Source organism: Lutra lutra, chromosome 1 (genome assembly GCF_902655055.1).
Source record: "Lutra lutra chromosome 1, mLutLut1.2, whole genome shotgun sequence".
Classification (NCBI taxonomy): domain Eukaryota; kingdom Metazoa; phylum Chordata; class Mammalia; order Carnivora; family Mustelidae; genus Lutra; species Lutra lutra.
The window spans coordinates 82,602,085-82,623,304 of record NC_062278.1 but is presented as its reverse complement, the minus strand read 5'-3'; the positions used below and the strand labels follow the sequence as shown (position 1 = coordinate 82,623,304).

The following is a 21,220-nucleotide window of genomic DNA, read 5'->3' as shown; positions in this document are numbered from 1 at the left end:
ATTCATATCAAAGAAATCTTTTGGTTTACCATTCAGTAGTAGTGTGAACTTGTCAGATTTATTTATCCTTCAATGACCTATGGGCACCCTTATCCCCCATTAATGGACACTGTATGTTTCTGTTTCTTTCTTGAACAGGTAAATATTAGGCAGATCATGTTGGATTTGGATGTGACTGTTGTTTGACTCTATGAGATATGGAACACCCTTCTGGTGGAAGGTGAGGCCTTTGAAGAAACAGAGGACATTATTACCACTTATCAGAGAAAGAGGCCAAGTTTCAGAACCTGGACAACTAACCTTGCACAGGAGGGAGCAGGGAAGTCTCTGTTTCTAGACCTTACCATCTGGTTCCAGAATGAGCAGTGAGCAGAGGGCTAGACCTGGACACAGACATGATGGGTTCTTAGAGCACAAATTTACTACCTGATCCTGTTTAGCTGTATGCTATTCTCTCCAATTGATCTTTTTTTTTTTTTTTTTAATCTCTTAGCTAGTGTTTTACAAAGTGTAGTCTTTGGTCAGACCAGACTCATCCTGGATATAGTAAAACAGGATCTTTGGGCTTGTTATCAGATATTAAATGGGCCTTCCAATTTGAGATTCACTGCCCCAGTCTATGGTAAAGCCTTATTTTAATATTCCCATCTTTTCAGCTATGCCTCTGAGCAGATCACAAGTACACTCATGTTACACGTGTGACGAGAATTTTAAGAAGAAACACCCAACACCTAAGAACTGTGGGCAAGGGGTAGGTGGCCAATGGCAGCTAGGAGTAGTTTCCAGAAGGAGAAAGTTGCTCTTGGCAGGGAAGGACAGAACCAGAGCAAGGAGGAATCTGGGCTGGGAAGTAGAGCAGTCCTTCTCTTCGAGGTAGTCTGCCCTCTTTCCAACCTGAGAGGAGTTTGATTTCATTAAGGGAAGTGGTCCTTGTCTTTACAATCCTGTATTTTTGTGGTTCACATAAAGGACTCCTTTAAAAAAGTTAACCAGAGAGAAATAAACTCAAGAGGAAATGATACAGATTTTTCTAAGAAAAGCAGCTTTGGGTGTCTCTGGCCAAGACAAGCTCCACTGAAAGCAACAAAAAGGGGAAAGGAGCTGTGTGTTCCAAAAAGAGTGTTTCTCCAGGCCACTCTAGAAGAGGACCCGATTGCCTATCAAAGAAGATCACGTGGATTCAAGCCCCTGAGGAGCTAATGAATTACTGAATAGGAAAGTGATCTGTAGTATCTCAGCCAGGGCATTAACTCTTAGAAACATTGAGAGGAAGCCAAACATGCCAAAGCAGATCTCCACTCTCCAGTAAGAGGAGGCAGAATACGTTTTTCCACTCACAAGTTCTTAGTTTTGACTTCTTAGTATTTCTTGACTTACATATTTCAGTAAATTAGCCTTTACGGTGTCACTCTAAATAAGTAGCTTTTTTGTACAGTCACTGGTGTCTGTTCCTCGGGCTTATTAAAGTCTCCAATCCTAACTACGCTAGAGCCCAAACCACAGTGCTTTTGATGTCCTCAGAATCAGCTTCTTAGTCAGCCAAGGAGGCCAAGAAGGGAAGGTCTCAACTGGAGTATGAACCCACCGGGAACTTGCCAAAAAGCTCAGTGCTCTCCTGTTGGCTAAGGACATGGAAAGGGCCCTGACCCAGGAGGTCAATTCGCTGAAAGAAGCTTCTCTGTAGCTAGTGAGACTTGGCGACACCCTCTCTTCTTCTGATCCCAGGTCTCTGAGGAATCTTCGAGGCATCATCATGAACTCCCACGTGGCTGCTCGCCCACTTACAGGGTCACATGGGGGATCTCTGACCAGAAGCTGATCTGTTCTAAGGCCTAGAGCATCCGCATCATCTGAAAGCTTGTTAGGAATGCAGAATCTGAGGCCCTTCCGCAGGCCAACTGAATTTTACCCAGAATCTTTAAGCTTAAGGATTAAATCTTAATCCTTAAATTTAAGAAAGACGAAGCTGTGGCAGCTAGAGAGCTCCCTATTTGGAGCCCATTTTATGCAGGAAGATCTAAGTTCATAGCCTGGCAGGTAGACACTGAATGACAGGGTGGGGGGAGGGAGGCAGACACCATTCTTCCTAACAGTCAGAGTCTGTGAAGCTTATGCTGCTTTTCTTCCTTAGTGTGTATGTAAGTGGCACTGACTCTAACAATTAATGATGTATCTTTAGGAGAAGTAGCTCCCAGCTATGATATCAGGAGAAATCCTCCTTGAGCTTCTGACGGTGGGGAGAGCCTCTGGAAGAGAACCAAACCTGGATACCATCCCCAAAACCCACATGACTCCCGAAGTACCCCAGGAGGGTCGGCCCATCCCAGGGTTACTCAGCCCTGACTGTTCATCCGAAACACCTGGGAGCACTCAAAAACACTAATACCCAGCCCCACTTCAGACCAGTTACATGGGAATTTCTGGGTATGAGGCCCTGTGCAGAGGTATTCTTAAAAATTCTTGGGTATGCGAGGCAGACTAACTCAGAATTAAGAAATGAATAGTGTGTCAGAGAGTGTGTGAGAAAGTGGCATTTCCATGTGTTCCTCAAGCAACTCCAGGAGATATAGGTCCACAGTGTAGGGACAGGAGAAGCTAGGGAGACTTAGGGACAGGGGAGGACAGCTAGACACTAGGCTTTATCCTCAAGGAGACCCCATTCAAAGACCCGAATGTCTTTGGGTGCTTTCCCTTCGATTAAGAGGATAAGCAATGCAGTTTACAGTCATCAACTTTTCCAACTGAACATTTTCATTCTTTTTAGGTCTCTCCAAACCTGGAGTGGTCCACCTTTAACACCACCTGTGGTTTTGGCAGTATAGAGGGGAAAAAGGAAGAAAGAAAGAAAGAAAGAAACAAACAAACAAACATAGATGCAAAATGAAGTTTGGCTTCCCTCACATTCGCACTTTCTTTGAAATTCATGTGTTTGTTGAAAATAGCATATCATCGGGGGACCTTGGCCAGGCATGCCTGGTGGTGTCTCTGGCTCCACTGGGAACAACGGGGTGGGGGTGGGGGTCAAGGAACCAATGCCCGGGATGGCTGCGATGTGGGTGTGGGATAAACCTTTCCCAGCATACACTAGGTAGTGTTCGTCAAGTTGATGGCTGTTACCCATTAGTTTGTCATGAAATCTATTTTAAAGGTCACATCCAGTCTTTTTAAGCAGGATAAAATGGCATGGAATAGAATAGAAACTATCAGAGCTCACAACCCATCCCATATGTAAGGATAATGATTTTTTTTTTTTAACTTTGATGTATAGTGTGCAAGTATCTGTGTTTGTGCACTGGTTTACAATGGAAAATGTACCTCTTTCTATGGTTATGGTCAAAGCATTTGAGGACCACTGAATTGCATTTCTTAGCTGCCAAATAAAAAATAAATTTTCCTGGACATGGTCTATGGGTACAGCGGTCTGTGGTGCTGCGGGACTGGCCCTCGGGAAGATAAGCCGCAATCTCAGCCTGACAGAGCTCAGACTGTGGGAACAGGCAGAGGAGGGGCAGAAGTTCTAACAGCAGGTGCACGGATGTTCAGGGGCCTGAGGCAGGCCTGAACCACGGACTCAGACAACAGCACTGTGGTTAAGATGGTGAGAACTGAGCTTCCATTTTCTTGGTACTCACCCAAATTTAGACACAATCTGACGGGCTTATGTGTCAAAAGAACTTGACCCACGGTCTAGAACTGGTTTTTAGAGGTTTCCTTTGTTGATAGTTGACAACTTTCTACAAGTTTTCAGCCCCACGAATTAGCCACAAACTCAGGTATGCTATTCCAAGGGAAACCAGTATTACTATCTACTACAGGTGTATATCTGTAAGTTGTCACTTTGCATTACAAAATACATTTTTGTATTTCTGAAAAGTCATCGAGTTTATGAGTGCATTTCCTGTAATTAAGTTTACCATAAATAGAGGCTTCACTGTAGAAATACGCCACATTTTTCAGACTGGTGTACTGCATTAAGGGAGGAGTGTCTCTTTTCATTAATGATTGTTTGATAAAACCAAGATTTCTCTAGTTATTCACCTTAATTTGGGGGGTGGGGAGTGTGGACTCAGGGGAGTCCAATTCTCCCAGTAAGAAACAACAATAACGGAAGTCGAATATCCAGTTATCATATATGCGAACGATACAACGGCCATCTTGGCAGCAGAGCTAGCCAATGAAGAAACAGCAATAAAGGTCTGGGCAGACACCTAACTGATAAAACCCATTTCCTCTCCTCACCCTCGCTGACTTGGCCCATCAGGTGAGATGGTCACAGGTCCGTTGAAGGTGCAGGTGGTGGTTCTGCTGGCTGCTTATCTCTGAGAGCCTTGTCTGAGGAGACAGGGAGGACATGCCAGCTGGAAAGGAGAAGATGCTGCCTGGAACTCTCAGAAAAGGATCTTCCTGAAAGGGACGGAGGGGGAGGGTTGTGAGCCCCCAAACTCTGAGAGAGGGGTCATGTGGTTAACAGAATGGTTTCTCCCCTTTCAGAAGGAATCCTGAATCATTGCTAAGAATGTCAGGGATTTTAATTTTGTAGCTTATCCAGAAGCTAGTTCCCAATGGATTTTTCCTTTCACTTGAACTGGATGCTAGTCAAGATGGACTTTTCCACTGGGCTGTGGTGAAGGATACTGTGGAGCCGCACTTACATCTGGGCAACACGATGTGTAGGTTTCTTAGGTGAACCCCTCAGAAATGCCTCTGCTGCTAATATTGAGAAAGAATGCATCCCTTAATTTCCCTTTGATACAAACAATGATAACATATGTCACTCTACCTTCAGAAATTGTGTTTCCATCCATAATCATATTTGATGTTTATGACAACTTGCAGAGAGAAATTGAACAGATAGTGTCATCTACTATTACAGATGAGAGAACAGAGACACAGAACCTTGATAGGAGTCTCCCTCATGTCACCAGGTAGCAAAAAAGACTAAATGAATCCGATTATACTGTCTTCCAGCAATGCCTCTTTCTAGGACCCCACACAGAGGGAGGAGAAGCAGTGATGAACCCAGGAGTAGGGCTCATTATCCCTGGTGGGCTGTGAGCTCCCCACCCTGCACCAGGGGTGCAAAGGCAGGAGAAGGCACCCACACTGGGGCAAGTCTGCCACCGTCACTGGGACACTCAGTAGCCCATGTCCCACCACTGCCTGGGTAAATGATCAGCCCAGGACAGACATAGGTGCTATTGTAACTAAAAGAGACAGGCCTTTGGGCTGCCTTGAAGTAAGCAGAATCCTGGGCAGAGACCACAATACCACAAACACTGAGCCACAGATGGGAAGTTCAAATAACGGCTCTGCCACTTATTACCCAGGAGGCTTTGGGCACTCACTCCACCTCTCTGAGCCTCAACTTTTCTTCTGTAAAATGGGATAGTCCACATTCAGGGTCACTGTAAAAATCAGAAATTTGCGCATAGCAGGCACTTAAATAATTGGGGGAGGAGGGAAGGTTTTTACTATTATCTTAGGCCCCCATCGGGGCATACTACACTTGAAATAGACCCTGTTACCACACACTTTATTATGAAAAGTAAATTAAACAGTCCTTATGTTCCTAATGTCAAAAAAGAATGGTTATGGAATAAAATATTATGAAGTATTTGATCAAATACAGATGCCATGCCTATACTTGGGCTATAATACTGAGAACCACATTCTTGCTTTCTTGGGCAAAACTTCACGATCATTTAGTGTAAACCAGACCCCTGGATCGTTCATGTCCTTGATCCAGGCTACATTCCTGCCCTTACATCCTTCGGCATGTCCCTGTAGGGAATAATTTTCCTCTTCTGGGAATTTCCATATGTTCTGACTAAATCTTCTTAAAAGCACGGTCAGAAGTGTCGATGGGGTCTTAGGAGTGTTGAGGTGACCTAGAAGGGCCTGATCCTGCCCTGTGGCATACTGCCTGCCCATCCCCATGACTCCGTGAAATGGCAAGGGAGATACAAGCAACATACAAGGATGGACTAACATAGCAATGAGCACGACGCCGCCCACACTACTTCAGGCTGTGGGTCCACTGCAAGTCCCGAAGCACAATCATGGAGACTGGCAGCTGGGACATGGATGAAGAGAAATATGTAGAAGGTTTGTTTTCTCCACCTTAAGCTTAAACGTGAAATGTGTCACACTCTAGGAAGCTTAATAACATGAAAGGAGTAGAGATGCCAACAAAAGTAACATTACTGGCTTCCCAAGTGAAAGTGGGCCATCATTTATCAAACTAAAAGGAACTAAAGAGAGTTCCGTGCCCGCACGCAAAACCTTTGAACACACAGTGATCCTGCCCACTAGCAAACACACAGAACTGACCCAAATCGTGTGTCCTGGAACTTGACCAATCAGCTTTGTGACTCCCTCCCTGGGCAGCAGGCAGTGAGGGGAGGGGTGCTCAGAGACAGACCTTCCATCCTCTCTGGAGGCCAGCAGCACACCAGTATGTGTCACCCAGTGACGTGCACCATCACTGCTGTTACAAACACTATCCTCCCAACCAGATTATAAACTTCCTGAGGATTGGATCTGCTGTTAGGTCATACCACACAGTGTTTCAGACAAGGAGATAGACTACACTTTGATCCCAGGGCCGTGAGATCATGACCTGAGCTGAAATCAAGACTTTGACACTCAACCAACTGAGCCACCCAGGCGCCCCAAGTCAAACCATTATTACGGGCTCTCTGACTCCAGTAAGAAATGCTCTAGTGTCTCCCTGTGAACAGCTCTAAAGCCACCAACCCTTACTTTTCAAAACAGCACCTTCCTCTCCCCACAACCCCCAATTAGAGTTCCCCCAGTTGATGATTTATTCCCAACTTCTCTCATGTATATAGAATGAAACTTTATCTCTAGAGGAGGAGTTTTGGCTTCTTATGGCAGAAGTAGACAATTTGAGGGCACCTGGGTGTCTCTGTCAGTTAAGCGTCTGCCTTCAGCTCAAGTCATGATCCTGGGATCGAGTCCCACGTGAGTGTCCTTGGTTAGTGGGGAATCAGCTTCTCCCTCTGCCCCTTGCCCTGCTTGTGCTCTCTCTTTCTCTCTTCCTCTCTCTCATGTAAATAAATAAAATCATAAAAAAGAAGTAGACAATTTGAATAATTTCTGTACCTCTAAATGCCATGTGACTTATGTTAGATTTAATAAATTTGGTGGCAAAGACCAAAAAAAGGAGACACTGATTTTTACTGCAGTAGCATTCTCGCTGGCCTCCTGTGCCCAGTCCTGATAGTACCAGAGGCCATAAACCCATCACTCTATTTTCCTCTGCATGTATCACAAACCTTTTAGTTTTGAAATTGTGGCCCTGGAATATCATCACATGAATCTTGCTTATAGGCCTTGGTACACTAGGTGTATGAATTTATTCTTGTTTTTCATCACTATAAACTTCAACAACCAACTTCCTTAATCCTTGCCATCCCGAATGGGTAAAATCCAAGGATCATCAGAGTTATAAGAGTTAAATTATCTTCAAGCTGCTGATCAGAATTTTAATCTGTAGATGAGCTTAAAAGGATTTTGGTCCTTTCTCCCCATCAATTATGAAACTAGTTCAGTAACAGCCTTCAGCACTATGGTTAGCAGTATTGTTGATCTTAAATATACTCTTGATAACAAAAATTAGACAAAGAGTCATAGTTCCTTGAATGCCTACAGAATGGTGCAGCCACTTGTGAAAGTCAGTATGAAGGTTCCTGAAGGATTTAAAAATAGAACCACCATATGATCCACTAATTCCACTCCTGGGTATTTACGCAAAGAAAACAAAAACACTAATTCAAGAAGATATATGCACCCTTATGTTTAGTGCATTATTTACAAGAGCCAAGATATGAAAATAACCTAAGTGTCCATCAACAGATAAATAAAGAAGAGGTAGTACATATAAACACTGGAACATTCCTGAGTCATAAAAAATGAAATCTTGCCATTTGCCAATAACAAGGGTAGAGGTACAGGGTGTAATAAGTGAAATAAGTCAAATACCATATGTATTTGATTTCACTCATACGTGCAATTTAAGAAACAAAACAAACAAAAAGAAAATGAGACAAAGAACAGACTCTTAACTATACAAAAATGATGACGATCAGAGGGGAGGTGGGTGGGGGGTGGGAGGAAGAGATGAAGGGGATTTAGAGGACACTTATTGTGATGATTACTGAGTAATGTATGGAATTTCTGAATCACTGTGTTATACGCCTGACACTAATACGATACTGTATGTTAATTGTACCGGAATTTTTAAAAAGCAAAAAAAAAAAAAAAGGCTTTTATGTCCCAAAGCTTAGAAATCCTACCTCAATTATTCCTTACCCAGAGGCCCAGAAAGTGTCTGGATATTTATGGTCTAATATTTTATTTTTAACACCTAATTTTGAAAATGTACTATGTACGAGGTGACATGCTAGGGGTAAACAGAGCTGTAGCCCTCATCTGTAGGGAACTCACAATCTAGGGAAAAGCAGGCGTGGATATGAATAATTCAACACCGTGTGAGGATAATGGAGTGTCATGTGATAAGTGTTATAGTCGATGTGTATATAAAGTGATGACTCAAAGCCACTCTCCTTGGGCAAAGGCAGAGGCAAAGTAGTGGGAGAGGTAAGCAGGAGAGGTGAGTAAACTTGCAGAGAGGAGGAGGGGGAAGCAGGAACACAGACTTGAGCTATGGCAAGAGTTTTCTAGGTGAAAGAATAAGGGAAAGAGCATTCTGGGATGAAGGGACAGCAAGGGCAAAGTCACAGAAGTATGGAAAAGAACAGCGTGTTTGGGGACTCTATAAGCATCTCAAGAGAAGGCCCCAGACGCCAGCAGGAATGAGCTCACAGAGACCTTTGTCTGTCATGCAGAGCCGCTGCGGTTTTACCCTTTAAGCAGGGAAGTAATGTGATTGGATTTGTTTCTAGAAGCAAAATGTAGTAATTGAGCAGCAGGCTCAAGCATGGATTTGGAGAAGGGCAAGGCTGCCATCAGGGAAATGACCAAGTGTCAGGGGAATGATCAGGAGGAAATTGTATGATCCTAGGCCTGAGGTAAGAAAGTCTGAAAGTTGGGGGAATGAAGATAGAATTCCAGGTTTAGGCTTAGAAGTTCACAATAAATACACGTGATCAGTGAGTTCTGACAGGTGTCGTAGGGAGAGTTCCAGGTAAGAGTTGGTACAGGAAAAAAGGTAGGTGGGTTGTGAAGAGGTGACCCAAATGGGAAACTAGAGACCATGATTCTCTACAAGGTTGACTTCTATTTATATGAGAACAAAAACAAATTTAAATGAAAAAAAAAAAATCCAGAGGGAAACCAAGGATTCAACCAACACCTATTAGGCAGCTTTTATATGCTGGGCCCTGGGCCAGGCAACACTGTTCCCCTTTCATGTCAGAACCCTCGCAATATCTACCCTGTGCTGGGACTGTGATTCCTAATTTCACAGATGCAGAAGATGAACTCAGATAACTTGTCTAAAATTTCACAATTCACAAGGGTAAAGCAGAGTTTTGTTGCCAGGTTTGTGTAACTCTGAACTCATGCTGCAAGTGAGATACAAGAAAAGGAGAAGCCCTTCCATGGGTCTTGGCATTGAGACACCAATCACATCATTTCATCAATGTATCACGCATTTGTCAAAAAGCTCAGAGCCAGAGGGGAGAATGTATGGGTCAGCGAAGGAGGCTCATTGATGGTGTAGCTGGTCCACTTGATTTGTCTTTATTTCCCTGAGCCTGTGTTGCTACAACTGGGGGTGTTCTTTTTTTTTTTTCCTAAGATAAAGAAGGGGACACACTCACCAAAATAAATTCCAGAGAGATCAAGGATTGAAATGTAAAGAAAATAAAAAGAAAAAAGAAGAAACCTAAAGGTTTAGAAGAAAATTTGGGATTTAAAAAATTGTCTGGGAGTACTTTCAAAGCATGACACAAACTCCAAAGCCTGATCATTTGACAATATAAAAACTAAACATTTCGGGGGAAAAAAGACCAATAACTCAACTGCAAAGTGAACACATTCACAGAAAGCTGACTAAAGAGACACAAGTGAATTTTGAATGTGTGAAAAGATGCAGATTAAAACTTCATGTTGATACCATTTTTTTTTTTTTTACCTATCAGGTTAGCAAAGATCAAAAATTTTGATATTATCGTTATTAGGCAGGGAAATCAGCATTCTCAAACATTATCAGTAGGAGTGTATTATGAAGCTATCTTTTAACGGACCAGTTTGCTAACATGCATGAAAAGTTTCAGTGGACATTACATTCAATCATGCAATTTCACTTCTAGTAATTTCTATGAATACACTTTACCCGTACCTAAAAATGGACGTATCTTGCTTTTTAGTGCAGCTATTGTGTCTATATGTATGTGCATGTGTCTGTGCACAGAAAAGGACTAGAAACAAATTCATTCATTGATAGGGACCCTCTTATGCCACCTATAGTACAGCTACCCAAGGATCACCCATGGAATTTTCTATGGAAATGAATGACGCAGATATACACTGATGTGATCTGATCTCCAAGATCTACTTCCAAGGGAAAAAAGCCAGATGAAGAACAATGAGCATAGTATATCACTATTTTTAAGGAAAAAAGGTGCACACACACATATATGGACTGTATGATATATATGCATGTGTGCATGTGTATACCTACGTATTCATAGATTATGATGATGCAAGGAACACGCCTGACAGTCCAAGGTAGAGAAACCAAGAGCAGCTAAGGGAGGGAGATTTATGTGTCGCTCTGTACACTTTTCTATTGTCTGAACAACTTTTCACCATGTGTGTGTATTTCTTTTTCCAGAACAAAAGGAGTAGGGGAAAGAAGGGCAAAGAGAGTAAAAAATGATGCATATGAGGGAGAGAAGTGCAGGAACGTGACCAAAACAGATTTTAGCTCTGTTCCCATTTTGTCTTCGGCCAGCTTCAAGGCTCTGTGAGGTTTTACACTGGGAAGGCCAACCCCATAAAGGGCTGGCTAAGGGACCAAGGGAAAGATAAGGATTTTGAGAAACATTTTGCAGGTAGGTTTCTGACCAAACTTAGTTATCTAAACTTAGAAATGAACAATTAATCATAAAATCCAGGGGTGAAACTCGTCTCCCCAGAAGTCACAAATCATACGCACCACTTTTATTTTGCTTAACCTAAGGATAAAACGCTTTTCATAAGAATCAAACACTTCCAAACACTTTCCGTATTATATTATTTCCTTATTACTTTTATGTTTTACCAAATGGGTTTATGTCACAATGGCCATATTTTCTGAAAGAAAACTCAAGCCTCCTGGTGTGTCCGTGGTTTGAGCACAGGGTGGAAATCACTGCATTTCCAGGGAGGGTAGACGTGTACTGCCTATGGAGACCTCCACACCATCTGTTGGGGACAGACATTCTTCACTTCAACCCCAACACATTTCTCGTGGAAAAGCTGTGCTTGTACCGGAATGAACCAGGACAGATACCGGTTAGAACTAACCCACACACTAGGGGGCGCACTAACCCATTCCGGACAGACAGTTCCAAGTGAATGCAATGCACAGGTACATCAGTACATACGGTACAATTGAACAGGTTAAAGGGAAAGGATATAAAAGACCCACTTCAAGAAAAGAAATTGGATGACTAAACTTGGTGAAAAGTGAAGGAGTGGGTTCCTTGTGTGAAAGCTAAAAGGTTGGCATCGAATTACTTATGTCTGACCTTTTTACTCGTATATTAACTTCCTCTTTTAAAATATACCATTCAAATCGGGACGCCTGGGTGGCTCAGTTGGTTGGACGACTGCCTTCGGCTCAGGTCATGATCCCGGAATCCCGGGATCGAGTCCCACATCAGGCTCCCGGCTCCATGGGGAGTCTGCTTCTCCCTCTGACCTTCTCCTAGCTCATGCTCTCTCTCACTGTCTCTCTCTCAAATAAATAAATAAAATCTTAAAAAAAAATAAAATAAAATATACCATTCAAATAAAGGAATGTCCACAATCTCTAATCAAGAATGCAAATATACAAAGCCCAGAAATAACCTTAAAAAAAAAAAAAAAACAACAAAACCAACTCATTTGAATCTAAAAACTCATCTACTATTCAAGGCTTATTTTTTTAATACAATTTGTCAAGAGATGTGAAGTGATCAGGACCATGCCGGGCTAGAGGACATATTTACATATGGCAAATTAGAGAAAAGCTATCGGGAAGTCCTATTCCATTCCAGCCTGAGAGCCCTGAGCTCAGACACGTTCTGAGAGGAGCAGAGCAGAGAGAATCTCCAGGTCCCTGTGGAGGTCTCCACTGGTGTAGACACTTCCCTACCCCCCTCTTTTAATAGCTGTCTGGCTTACCCCAGTGGGTCTTAGGACAAAAACTGTTGGGCAAAATTCAACTCCTTGATGCCAAAACTTGGTCCACAGGGAATTCATCAACACTAGGGTTTCTAGATGGCCAGATCTCAAGTGCAAGTAAACATTCTAAAACAATTTGGGGATTGGACATAAGGTTGCTAACTTTTATTTTGCCACATTAGGACATTAACAGACATGCAAAAGAAATGCCTACCACCATCTGCTATCACCAGGGTTTCAGAAATTAAAAAATACCTTTCAATACCACAAAAAAGTGAAAGAAAATAGTCTTACATTTTGCTTTAAAAATCATGTATACACTCTCCTTTATAAATTAAATTAAATTTTGCTTTAAGAATCATGTATACACTCTCCTATATAAATTAAGCTAGTATCTATATTTGAAAATATTTTTTAAATTATCTTAAGAAGGAATTAAAAGGGGTTCTTTTATTTTTTAAAGTTTTATTTATTTATTTGAGAGAGCATCAGAGTGTGTGCAAGGGCGGCGAGGAAGGAGGGGCAGAGGGAGCAGGAGAGAATCTCAAGCAGACTGTGTGCTGAGCACGGAGCTGGGGTGGAGGGGCTCAATCCCAGGATTCAGAGATCATGACCTGAGCCCAAATCAAGAGTTGGAATCTTAACCAACTGAGCCTCCCAAACACCCCTACAAACGATTCTTCTAGATGGAATGGTTAGCTTTAAAGAAAACTTTGCTCTGTTCTAGTTTTTCCTCCTCCTGCCATGTACCCTGGAAAGCTGTTCCTGAGCCAGCCCCGAATCTCTGCTGTCAAAGGGGAACCCCGCTGATCTGCACGGCTCTAGCCCTGATTCTACATTTCCTCAGCTTCACCCTGACTCTCTCCAGCAGCCTCTGAATACCAGGCCCACGCAGGATTGCCTCACCCACGAGGAGACCATCTATGGGACAAAGGAGACAAAGTCTTTAGAAAAGAATCTTGGGAGCATCATAAAGAACAGCTTGAAAAATCTTTGTTTGCAAAGCCACATCAATCGCTTCAGGTCTTCTAGAAGAAGGCTTCCAGGGGCTGAGCATTGACAGTGGATAAGGAGATCCTGTCCTGCAGTGCCCTGGGGCCAGAGCCACCTCCATGCCCATGAGAACCCTTCCTGGGCAGAGGGGTCTGCTCTACTCAAGATGAGGAAGTGGTTCAGTCTCCTTACCCCTTTCTTGAAAGCAGAGCTTGAGTAGGAGATAAGATGCACCATCTAGAGGAGGAGCACCAAAGTAATACCTAGAAATGGGGATGCTAGGGGGGTTTGCTACAAAGCCAGTAAATTCAGCATGCTCTGGGAAGGCCTGTAGTGTAGCCAGGGATCACAGAAGAGGATGCTGTGAGCACTCATTCACTCAGCAGAGATCTTCCTTGGGTCAGGCACAGTCTCAGGGGATCGATGAAAGAACTTCAAGGGCAGGTTAGGTATTGTAGCTGGTGATGACGAAGCAAAAGTTAGCTTCCCTTTTGAGTCCATCTTCCTCCAGGAAGGACAACCTTCTCAATTAAAAAAGCAGAAATGGCTCAAATGAGAACTGAGACCCACCAAGGGTCTAGGAGAAATCACACTGAACAAAAGTACCTGAAGGGCAGAGACAGGCAAATGTTGATTTCTTAAAATGAGAAGAAATGGGCCCTGGAAGCTTTATACTGGTAAGTCTAACGTGGATTCAGGGCCAGTGATACGCACTTAGCAGCGACAGAGGTGAAAACTCAAAATCAGCTGCCAGCATGGGTAAGCATACAAAGCCAGTCCTATTTTCTCACTTATGTTTTTTTTTTTTTTTAAGGATTTTATTTATTTGACAGAGAGAGATCACAAGTAGGCAGAGAGGGAGAGAGAGAGAGAGGGAGGAGGAAGCAGGCACCCTGCCTAGCAGGGAGCCCGATGCGGGACTCGATCCCAGGACCCTGAGATCATGACCTGAGCTGAAGGCAGAGGCTTAACCCACTGAGCCACCCAAGCAGCCCTCACTTATTGTTTTACTATGAAACTGAGGCAGATGGGACATGGTTTGCAAGAAAGCAGGTCTTAAATTTTTCCAGTTAACTATCTCAGGGACTTATTTTCAGAAAACTTCATCTAATTATATTTAGGGAAAGTCAATGATATGTCTAAGATTTCAAAAACATTTTGCAATTAAAAGTTGGTCTCATTAAGGCTTCCTTTCTCTCCCCTTCCCTTGGGGTGAATTATAAGCTCTGGGTTTATGCAAATGTCATTATTGAATGAGGAAAGGTATTTACCTCTCCATCTTAATATAGCCTGGTCTGGGCTCCCTTGAATGTAGAATAGACTTAAGATAATTAAAGGCCCCCATGTCCCCATCTGCTAAGAGTCTATGGTCTGGTCCTTCTACTGTCTTCTGTTGGGTGGTCTTTGCTGTTCTCGTCTCTGGTATTCCATCTACAAAAGTAAGATGACTTCACCCTTTGATGCTTTTTCTCAGCTAACTTCCCACTTGACTTGGGACACTGAGAGTGTTCAGCTGCTCTCTCCCTCTCCTTGGGGCTACAAAGGCTCTGTGTGCCTACACTATCCTCCTCGCATGTCCCTAATGCATATAGCCTCTCTGCAAAGCAGCTTTCTTCCAGGGCTCCAGCTGGACAGCAGGTCCCTGGTTCCCTCTACTCTTACCATTCAATTATCTCCATCCCCTTCCTGACTTGACCTATGATTGTTAACAAAGGACTTGACCCCCCACCTCCAGCATCCAATTCTCTTTAGAAGGGAGTTTCACTCACCATTTAGATACTAAATTATAGATAATTATAGATAGACTAGATGTCTATATTGGAGATTAGAGAAATGGTATAAATATCAAACACCTCTATCCTAACAAGGCAGAGACTCACCAGATGGACTGTGGGGTCAAGTGATTTTGTAGCTGACTGAACATCTAGCTGGAAACGTCTCAGATTACAGATCAATTTCTCTCTAGAAGGAGATCGTTAATGCTGTGCAACACAGTTTTGCACTGTACTGCATTCCATTCAACAACTCCATTAATGATTTTGCTGAGAACAGAAGACATGTTTCCTAAATCTGTAGTTGGCCCACAGTGAGGAAGGACAGATTGGCCACAGCAATGGGCTGAAACTAACTTGATGAAACTCGATACTAACTATATCTTCTAGTTACATTTAATATAATAATGTCACAGCTACAAGACAGAGGTGGCCCAGCTAAATAGTAAAGGGGCACCAAATTCATATCCTAGAAGACATAACCATAATAGAAATATGTGCCAAGAGTGAGAGATGACAGTTGGGAAGTCTAGTGGATGTGGGCTGTGTTAAGAGAAGATTAGTGTCCACAGAAGTATTAGTCTTATTGTAGTTTGTCCTAAAAAACTGCATCTTCCTTCAATCCAACCTCCAAGCGGTATAGTTTCCAGCAAACCATAGCCCTTCACTGCCCCCACAACAAAGCTCAAACTCTTTTCATGGTGTACCATGCCTTTCGTGACCTCCCACAGATATCTGGCCTCACAGATCATTGTTTTTGTCTCTTGCCTGCTGTCCCATTCCAAACTTCAGGTGACTCCTTCCACATGCATTTTTGGGCCTTTGTTACTTTGTCCAGGTTACCCTTGTCTAAATTTTCTCCTCTTCAAGAAGGTGTGGGAAAGTGTGGAAAAGAAGGGATGCTGAGTGTTGGGCCAGAGCTTTGGGGTGGTGGATAGGTGCAGGCAACAGAATTCCATGGAGTCAGCAGCTAGATAGCTTAAGAACCCAGATGAAGTACCAGGCAAAGATAAAAATTATGCAAAACTGGGGAAGCTTGGTGCTCAGTGGGTGCCAAAAGGAAACATCAAAGCTATGGGAAAGAGGCAAGAATTCGAAGAGAGAGTGGGAAGAAAGAGAGCCGCCACCTGGATTGCCTGTCACCTTTGCTATCGTTTTTTTTTTTTTTAAGATTTATTTTTATTTTTGGAGAGAGATATAGCACAAACGGGAGGGGCAGAGAGAGAGAGAATCCCAAGCAGACTCCATGCTGAGTGTAGAGCCTGATGCCAGGGCTCGATCCCAGAAGCCTGAGATCATGACCTGTGCTGAAACCCAGAGTCAGATGCTTAACCAACTGTACTGCCACCTCTGCTGTCTTAATCATCTCCCCAAAACTTTTTAGACTTTATCTTCTCCAGCTCTCCTGACTCCAAGACAGAGCTGACCACTCCCTTCCCCGTGGCAACTCTATAGTTTGAATGTTTTTTCTATTAGATCCATATGACCCAGATTTTTAATTATTTGTTTATATTTCCAATTCTCACATCAGACTGAGCACTTGCTGGATGATGGGGCTGTGATTTACCTATGTAATCCCAGGGTCTAGCCCCAGTACTATATCTGTACCACAGTATCTGGCACATAGCCCACAACCACTATATCCACATAGACACACATATACACTATCATTTCTATATACACATATTGTATATGCGTTTAAGATGGTGTTTTCCATCTTGTTAAATCTTGCCTGAAAACCATATTTCTCAAGCACGCCAATATTAGCATTGAAGAGTTAGTGTATCCTAATCTGTCTCATTATCAGAGAAACAACTTTAAAAAAATACATTACTGAGTAGAAAATGCTTCTAAATCCATATTCTGAGTTAGCCATATCTCCTAAAAGGCATTTGGATCATACGGTGTCATCATGAACACTCATGACTACTTAACACTTACTTAGGTGAATTGTAAGTCTTCTACTGGGAAGGAAATAAAGTACTCAATTTTAACACAAAACATTTCCACTGTTCTTCAAATTTTGAATATGTGAGTGGACTGAATCCCTACCCTAGAAGTGTGCTATTTTATTATTGCTGTCACATTTGCCTTTAGCATATTTATGTTTAATTTGGTAGGAGAATAGTCTACCTTACTTATTCACAGAGAGGCCCATGGGCCACCATTCTTGTCAATTATTTCTTATCTGCTTTTCAGAGCATGGAGTCTGAGCTACAATATGATGTTCTTTCTACTCTTAATGCTAACCATATTAGACATTCCTTTATTCTATAAATACCAGTTGATATCAATACCCAGTATGTATTAGGGACAATTTGAGGTGCTGGGAATACATCAAGTAATAGAGTTGAAAACACCCTGCCCTCAAGGACCTTATGTTCTCATATGGAGAACAGGGGGAAAAAAACAACAAATATACAATATTACACCAAATAGTGATATGCTATAAAGAAAAATAAATTGGGTAAGGAGGATAGAGAATGACAATGATTACTATTTTAGATAGTCTGTCCAGACAAGGTCTCAAAGGGGAAGTAATATTTGAGCAAAGAACTGAATGAAGTGAGGGAGGAGGATGGGAGTTGTGCTAATTTCTGGGATGAGAGCATTCTAGATGGAGGAAACAGCAAGTGCAAAAACCCTGAGGAAGGAACATGCTTGGGTGTTTGAGGAAAGGAGAAACCATATCACTGTCAGCCTGGTGAATGGGGAGATAAGAACTGAGGTTGGAGAAAGTGCTAGAGGCCAGATCTTACAGAATCAAAAGTAGAATTTCAGATTTTATTCTCAGTGTGATGGGGCTTGAACAGTCTGTGACACAGTGTGATTTGAATTTTTAAAAGGGTCACTCAAGCTGCTGAGAAAGGGAGAGCAGTAAAAGCCAGATGTGGGTAGATGGTAAGGTAGATGGCAGGACTGAGGAATCCAGTATGCATCAGCTGCTTTCTTCTCTTTGTTGTAGGAAGACTCTCTCCTCTGCAAATCTACCTGCCCAAGTTTCTACCCTTCGGGAGGATTGCCTTTTGAGGAACTCCATGATGATAGCAAGTTCCCATCTGCTGGTGTCAGCAAAGAAGGCAGAACTGTCTGTCTTCTCATTCTTTGCATTGTGGTCTGGGATTTCCTCAAGGGGCTGACACTTCTCTCCTATTAGCTCGAGTCGATGGAAGCCCCTGGTTATCAGGCTCAGAGCTTTTCTGTTGAAACAGTTTATGAGTTCCTGAACAGCCTGATATTTTCCTTCCTGGGAACTCAGTTTATTAAACCAAATCCAAGATGAAAGTGTTTCAGATCTGCTGATTCACTGCTTTGTGGAAGAAAAGGGCCAGAAAGACCATGTCTGTGGACCCAAGGGCCTTGTCCTCTGCCTGATCTTTCACATGTGACTAACTTTATGATGTTCAAACAAGATCCACCTACTGTAAGGCTGGGGAGCAGACTAGTGCTGGGTGGGGCTCTTCCCAAACCACTCGCAAATGTGGTCTACAAAAGCACAGTGGTCTATTCTCCTTCCTATAATGGTCAAATAAGCTCCTGTCAGAATAATCCTCCTGAAGATAATAACCATAAACTCTGAAGAAAATATATAAAACAACAACTGAAGGCACTGAAGATCAATCCAAAAAAGACATATTCAGTGTCAGGAGAAACAATCTGCCAGAAACCCTAAATGCCCCTGTGTGTTCTTTCTGGTTATGCCTAGGACGTAAGGCTGCGACTACTTGTAACCTGGGCCATTACTCAGCACTGAATCCATAGTGAGCAAAAGAGGGATTATATAAGTTCTCTTAAGAGACAAAGAGGAAGACAAAGAGACAAAAGAGGGATTATATAAGGTCTCTTAAGACAAAGAATAGGTTTCAGCTACTTTAACATAGAAGAATTAGATTCCTCAAACTAGTGCTCCTATCCTGTAATGCAACCCACTGTGTGTGCATGCATCCATCTGGGCCCATGGAGTCATCAGTGTAGGACTTGGGGGCAAAGGGAAATCAACGCTGAGATGTGGATACCAATGATGCTTGGTATGCCAGGAATAATAAAGCCCTTCTTTCTGACCCATGAAATAGTGACAGGTTTATTTATTGGCTGGTAGGTAGGGTAAAATAACATCTCAGACCTTGACAGAAGGACTTGACACTTGAAAGAAGGGAACGGCACTGGATAGATCTCCCATTTTCATGACTTCTGGCCTGACAGCAGGTTTTCAGTCTATGTCTTATGGAGTGGCTAAGACTCTGCTAGAAAGCTTGTAGTCTTTCTGGGCTAAAGAATCAGAGGGCAAAGTTTGGGGCAACCACACCCAGCAGAAAGCAAGAGGGCAATCACAGAAATGAAAGCCAGAGGGAAGAACCATAAATTCTGTCTATTAATTCTGCCCACATGTCTGGCTGACCTCTGAACCATTCATTGGCAAGGCAGACTCCAGATGGCCCAGGAGAGACTAAACTTTCAGAAATGAGATTGTAGCTGCTGCCCAGGAGACAGAGTTTGTACTCTGAATTCAATCATGCTAAGTGCCTGCTCTAACAACAGGAACAACTCTTTGGAGAAATAGCATAGTATCCGGAATCTCCCACAGCACAACACTTAAAATGTCCAGAATATAATCCAAAGTAACTCAACATACAAAGAAACAAGAAAATATGACCCATTCTCAAGATTTAAAAAGGCAAACAAAAAAAACCAAACATGTTTTTTTGAATGACCCTGAGATGACCCTGAGATGACTCAGACATTGGAATTAGGAGGCAAAGATTTTGTAGCAGCAATTGTATCTCTGCTCAAGGATGGAAAGGAAAATATGCTCATCATGAATAAAATGGAAATTTCAGTTTGCAAATAGCTGTGTGCTTTTTTAAAGATGCTAATTCCAGAATTAAGTAATACAATCTATGAAAAAATAATCATTAGAGGTGTTCAACATGAGAGTGGAAATAGAAGAAAAAATAAAATTGGAACCACATAAATAGAAATTGCCCAATTAAAATAAAAGAGGAAAACAGATTTTAACCACTAATCAGACCCTCAAGGAGTTAATAAGGGATAATATTCAAAGGTCTAACTTATACGTAATTGAATGTAAGAGAAAAAACAATTTAAAAAATAATTATTGGGGCACCTGGGTGGCTCAGTGGGTTACAGCCTCTGCCTTCGGCTCAGGTCGTGATCCCAGGGTCCTGGGATCAAGCCCCGCATTGGGCTATCTGCTCAGAAGGGAGCCTGCTTCCCCCCGCCGCCCCTCTGCCTGCCTCTCTGCCTACTTGTGATCTCTGTCAAATAAATAAATAAAATCTTTTAAAAAATAAATAAAAAGTAATTATTGAAAATTTCCCACATTTGGTTAAAACATTAATCTATAGATTCAAGAAGGTCAGCAAACTCCAAGCAAGATAAATACAAAGAAAATCATTCCTAGGTATATTATAACCAAACTGCTAAAAAACAAAGATAAAGGAAAAACTTGAATGCGGCCAAAGACACATGACACATCTTAGACTTTCATGTTATACTGAAGACTTTATATTCCTTAATGTAGAAAGAGCACTATTGTAAAAAACAAAATTTGCATTTCTTAATATAGAAATTTTTTTTAACATGAAACAAGTATTCAAAGGAAACCAAGGACTTATTTTCTTTATTTAATTTCTAAATCCCTCTGAAATGCATTAAATAATAGAATCCATTTCTTCTTGGTCTATGAGTCACATTTACTTTGAAAGAGGCTTGTAAAAGACGTATGTTTCTCAATAAAGTCTAACAACAAAAATAGTGGTATGTATATTGCAGTTTATAAATAAGAATGGACACTCACTAGAGCTAGACTCATGACTTGCTCTAGGGTAATTATCGATGCACTGAAACACTTAAAAGCCCAGGCACCAGACTGGGCTTGGGTCTTAGATTTTCTACTTAATCTACCTCAAAAATGTCAGAATAGCTCCTCTGAGCCTCAGCTTCCTCATCCATAAGACAGCAATGATAGTACCTACCTCATATGGTTTTGTGAGTTTTAAATGAAACAATATGTGTATAGTGCTTCACAGCACATGTGGCACAGAACGCATCCTCAATGAATGAAAACTGTCATCCCT

The 21,220-nt window shown here is 42.1% G+C and overlaps 1 protein-coding gene across 4 annotated transcripts in view; it reads right to left on the bottom strand.

Moving 5' to 3' along the window:
* Nucleotides 1–21,220, bottom strand: part of KCNAB1 (potassium voltage-gated channel subfamily A regulatory beta subunit 1) — a 378,185-nt gene that overhangs the window by 198,785 nt on the left and 158,180 nt on the right. The window lies entirely within an intron of this gene.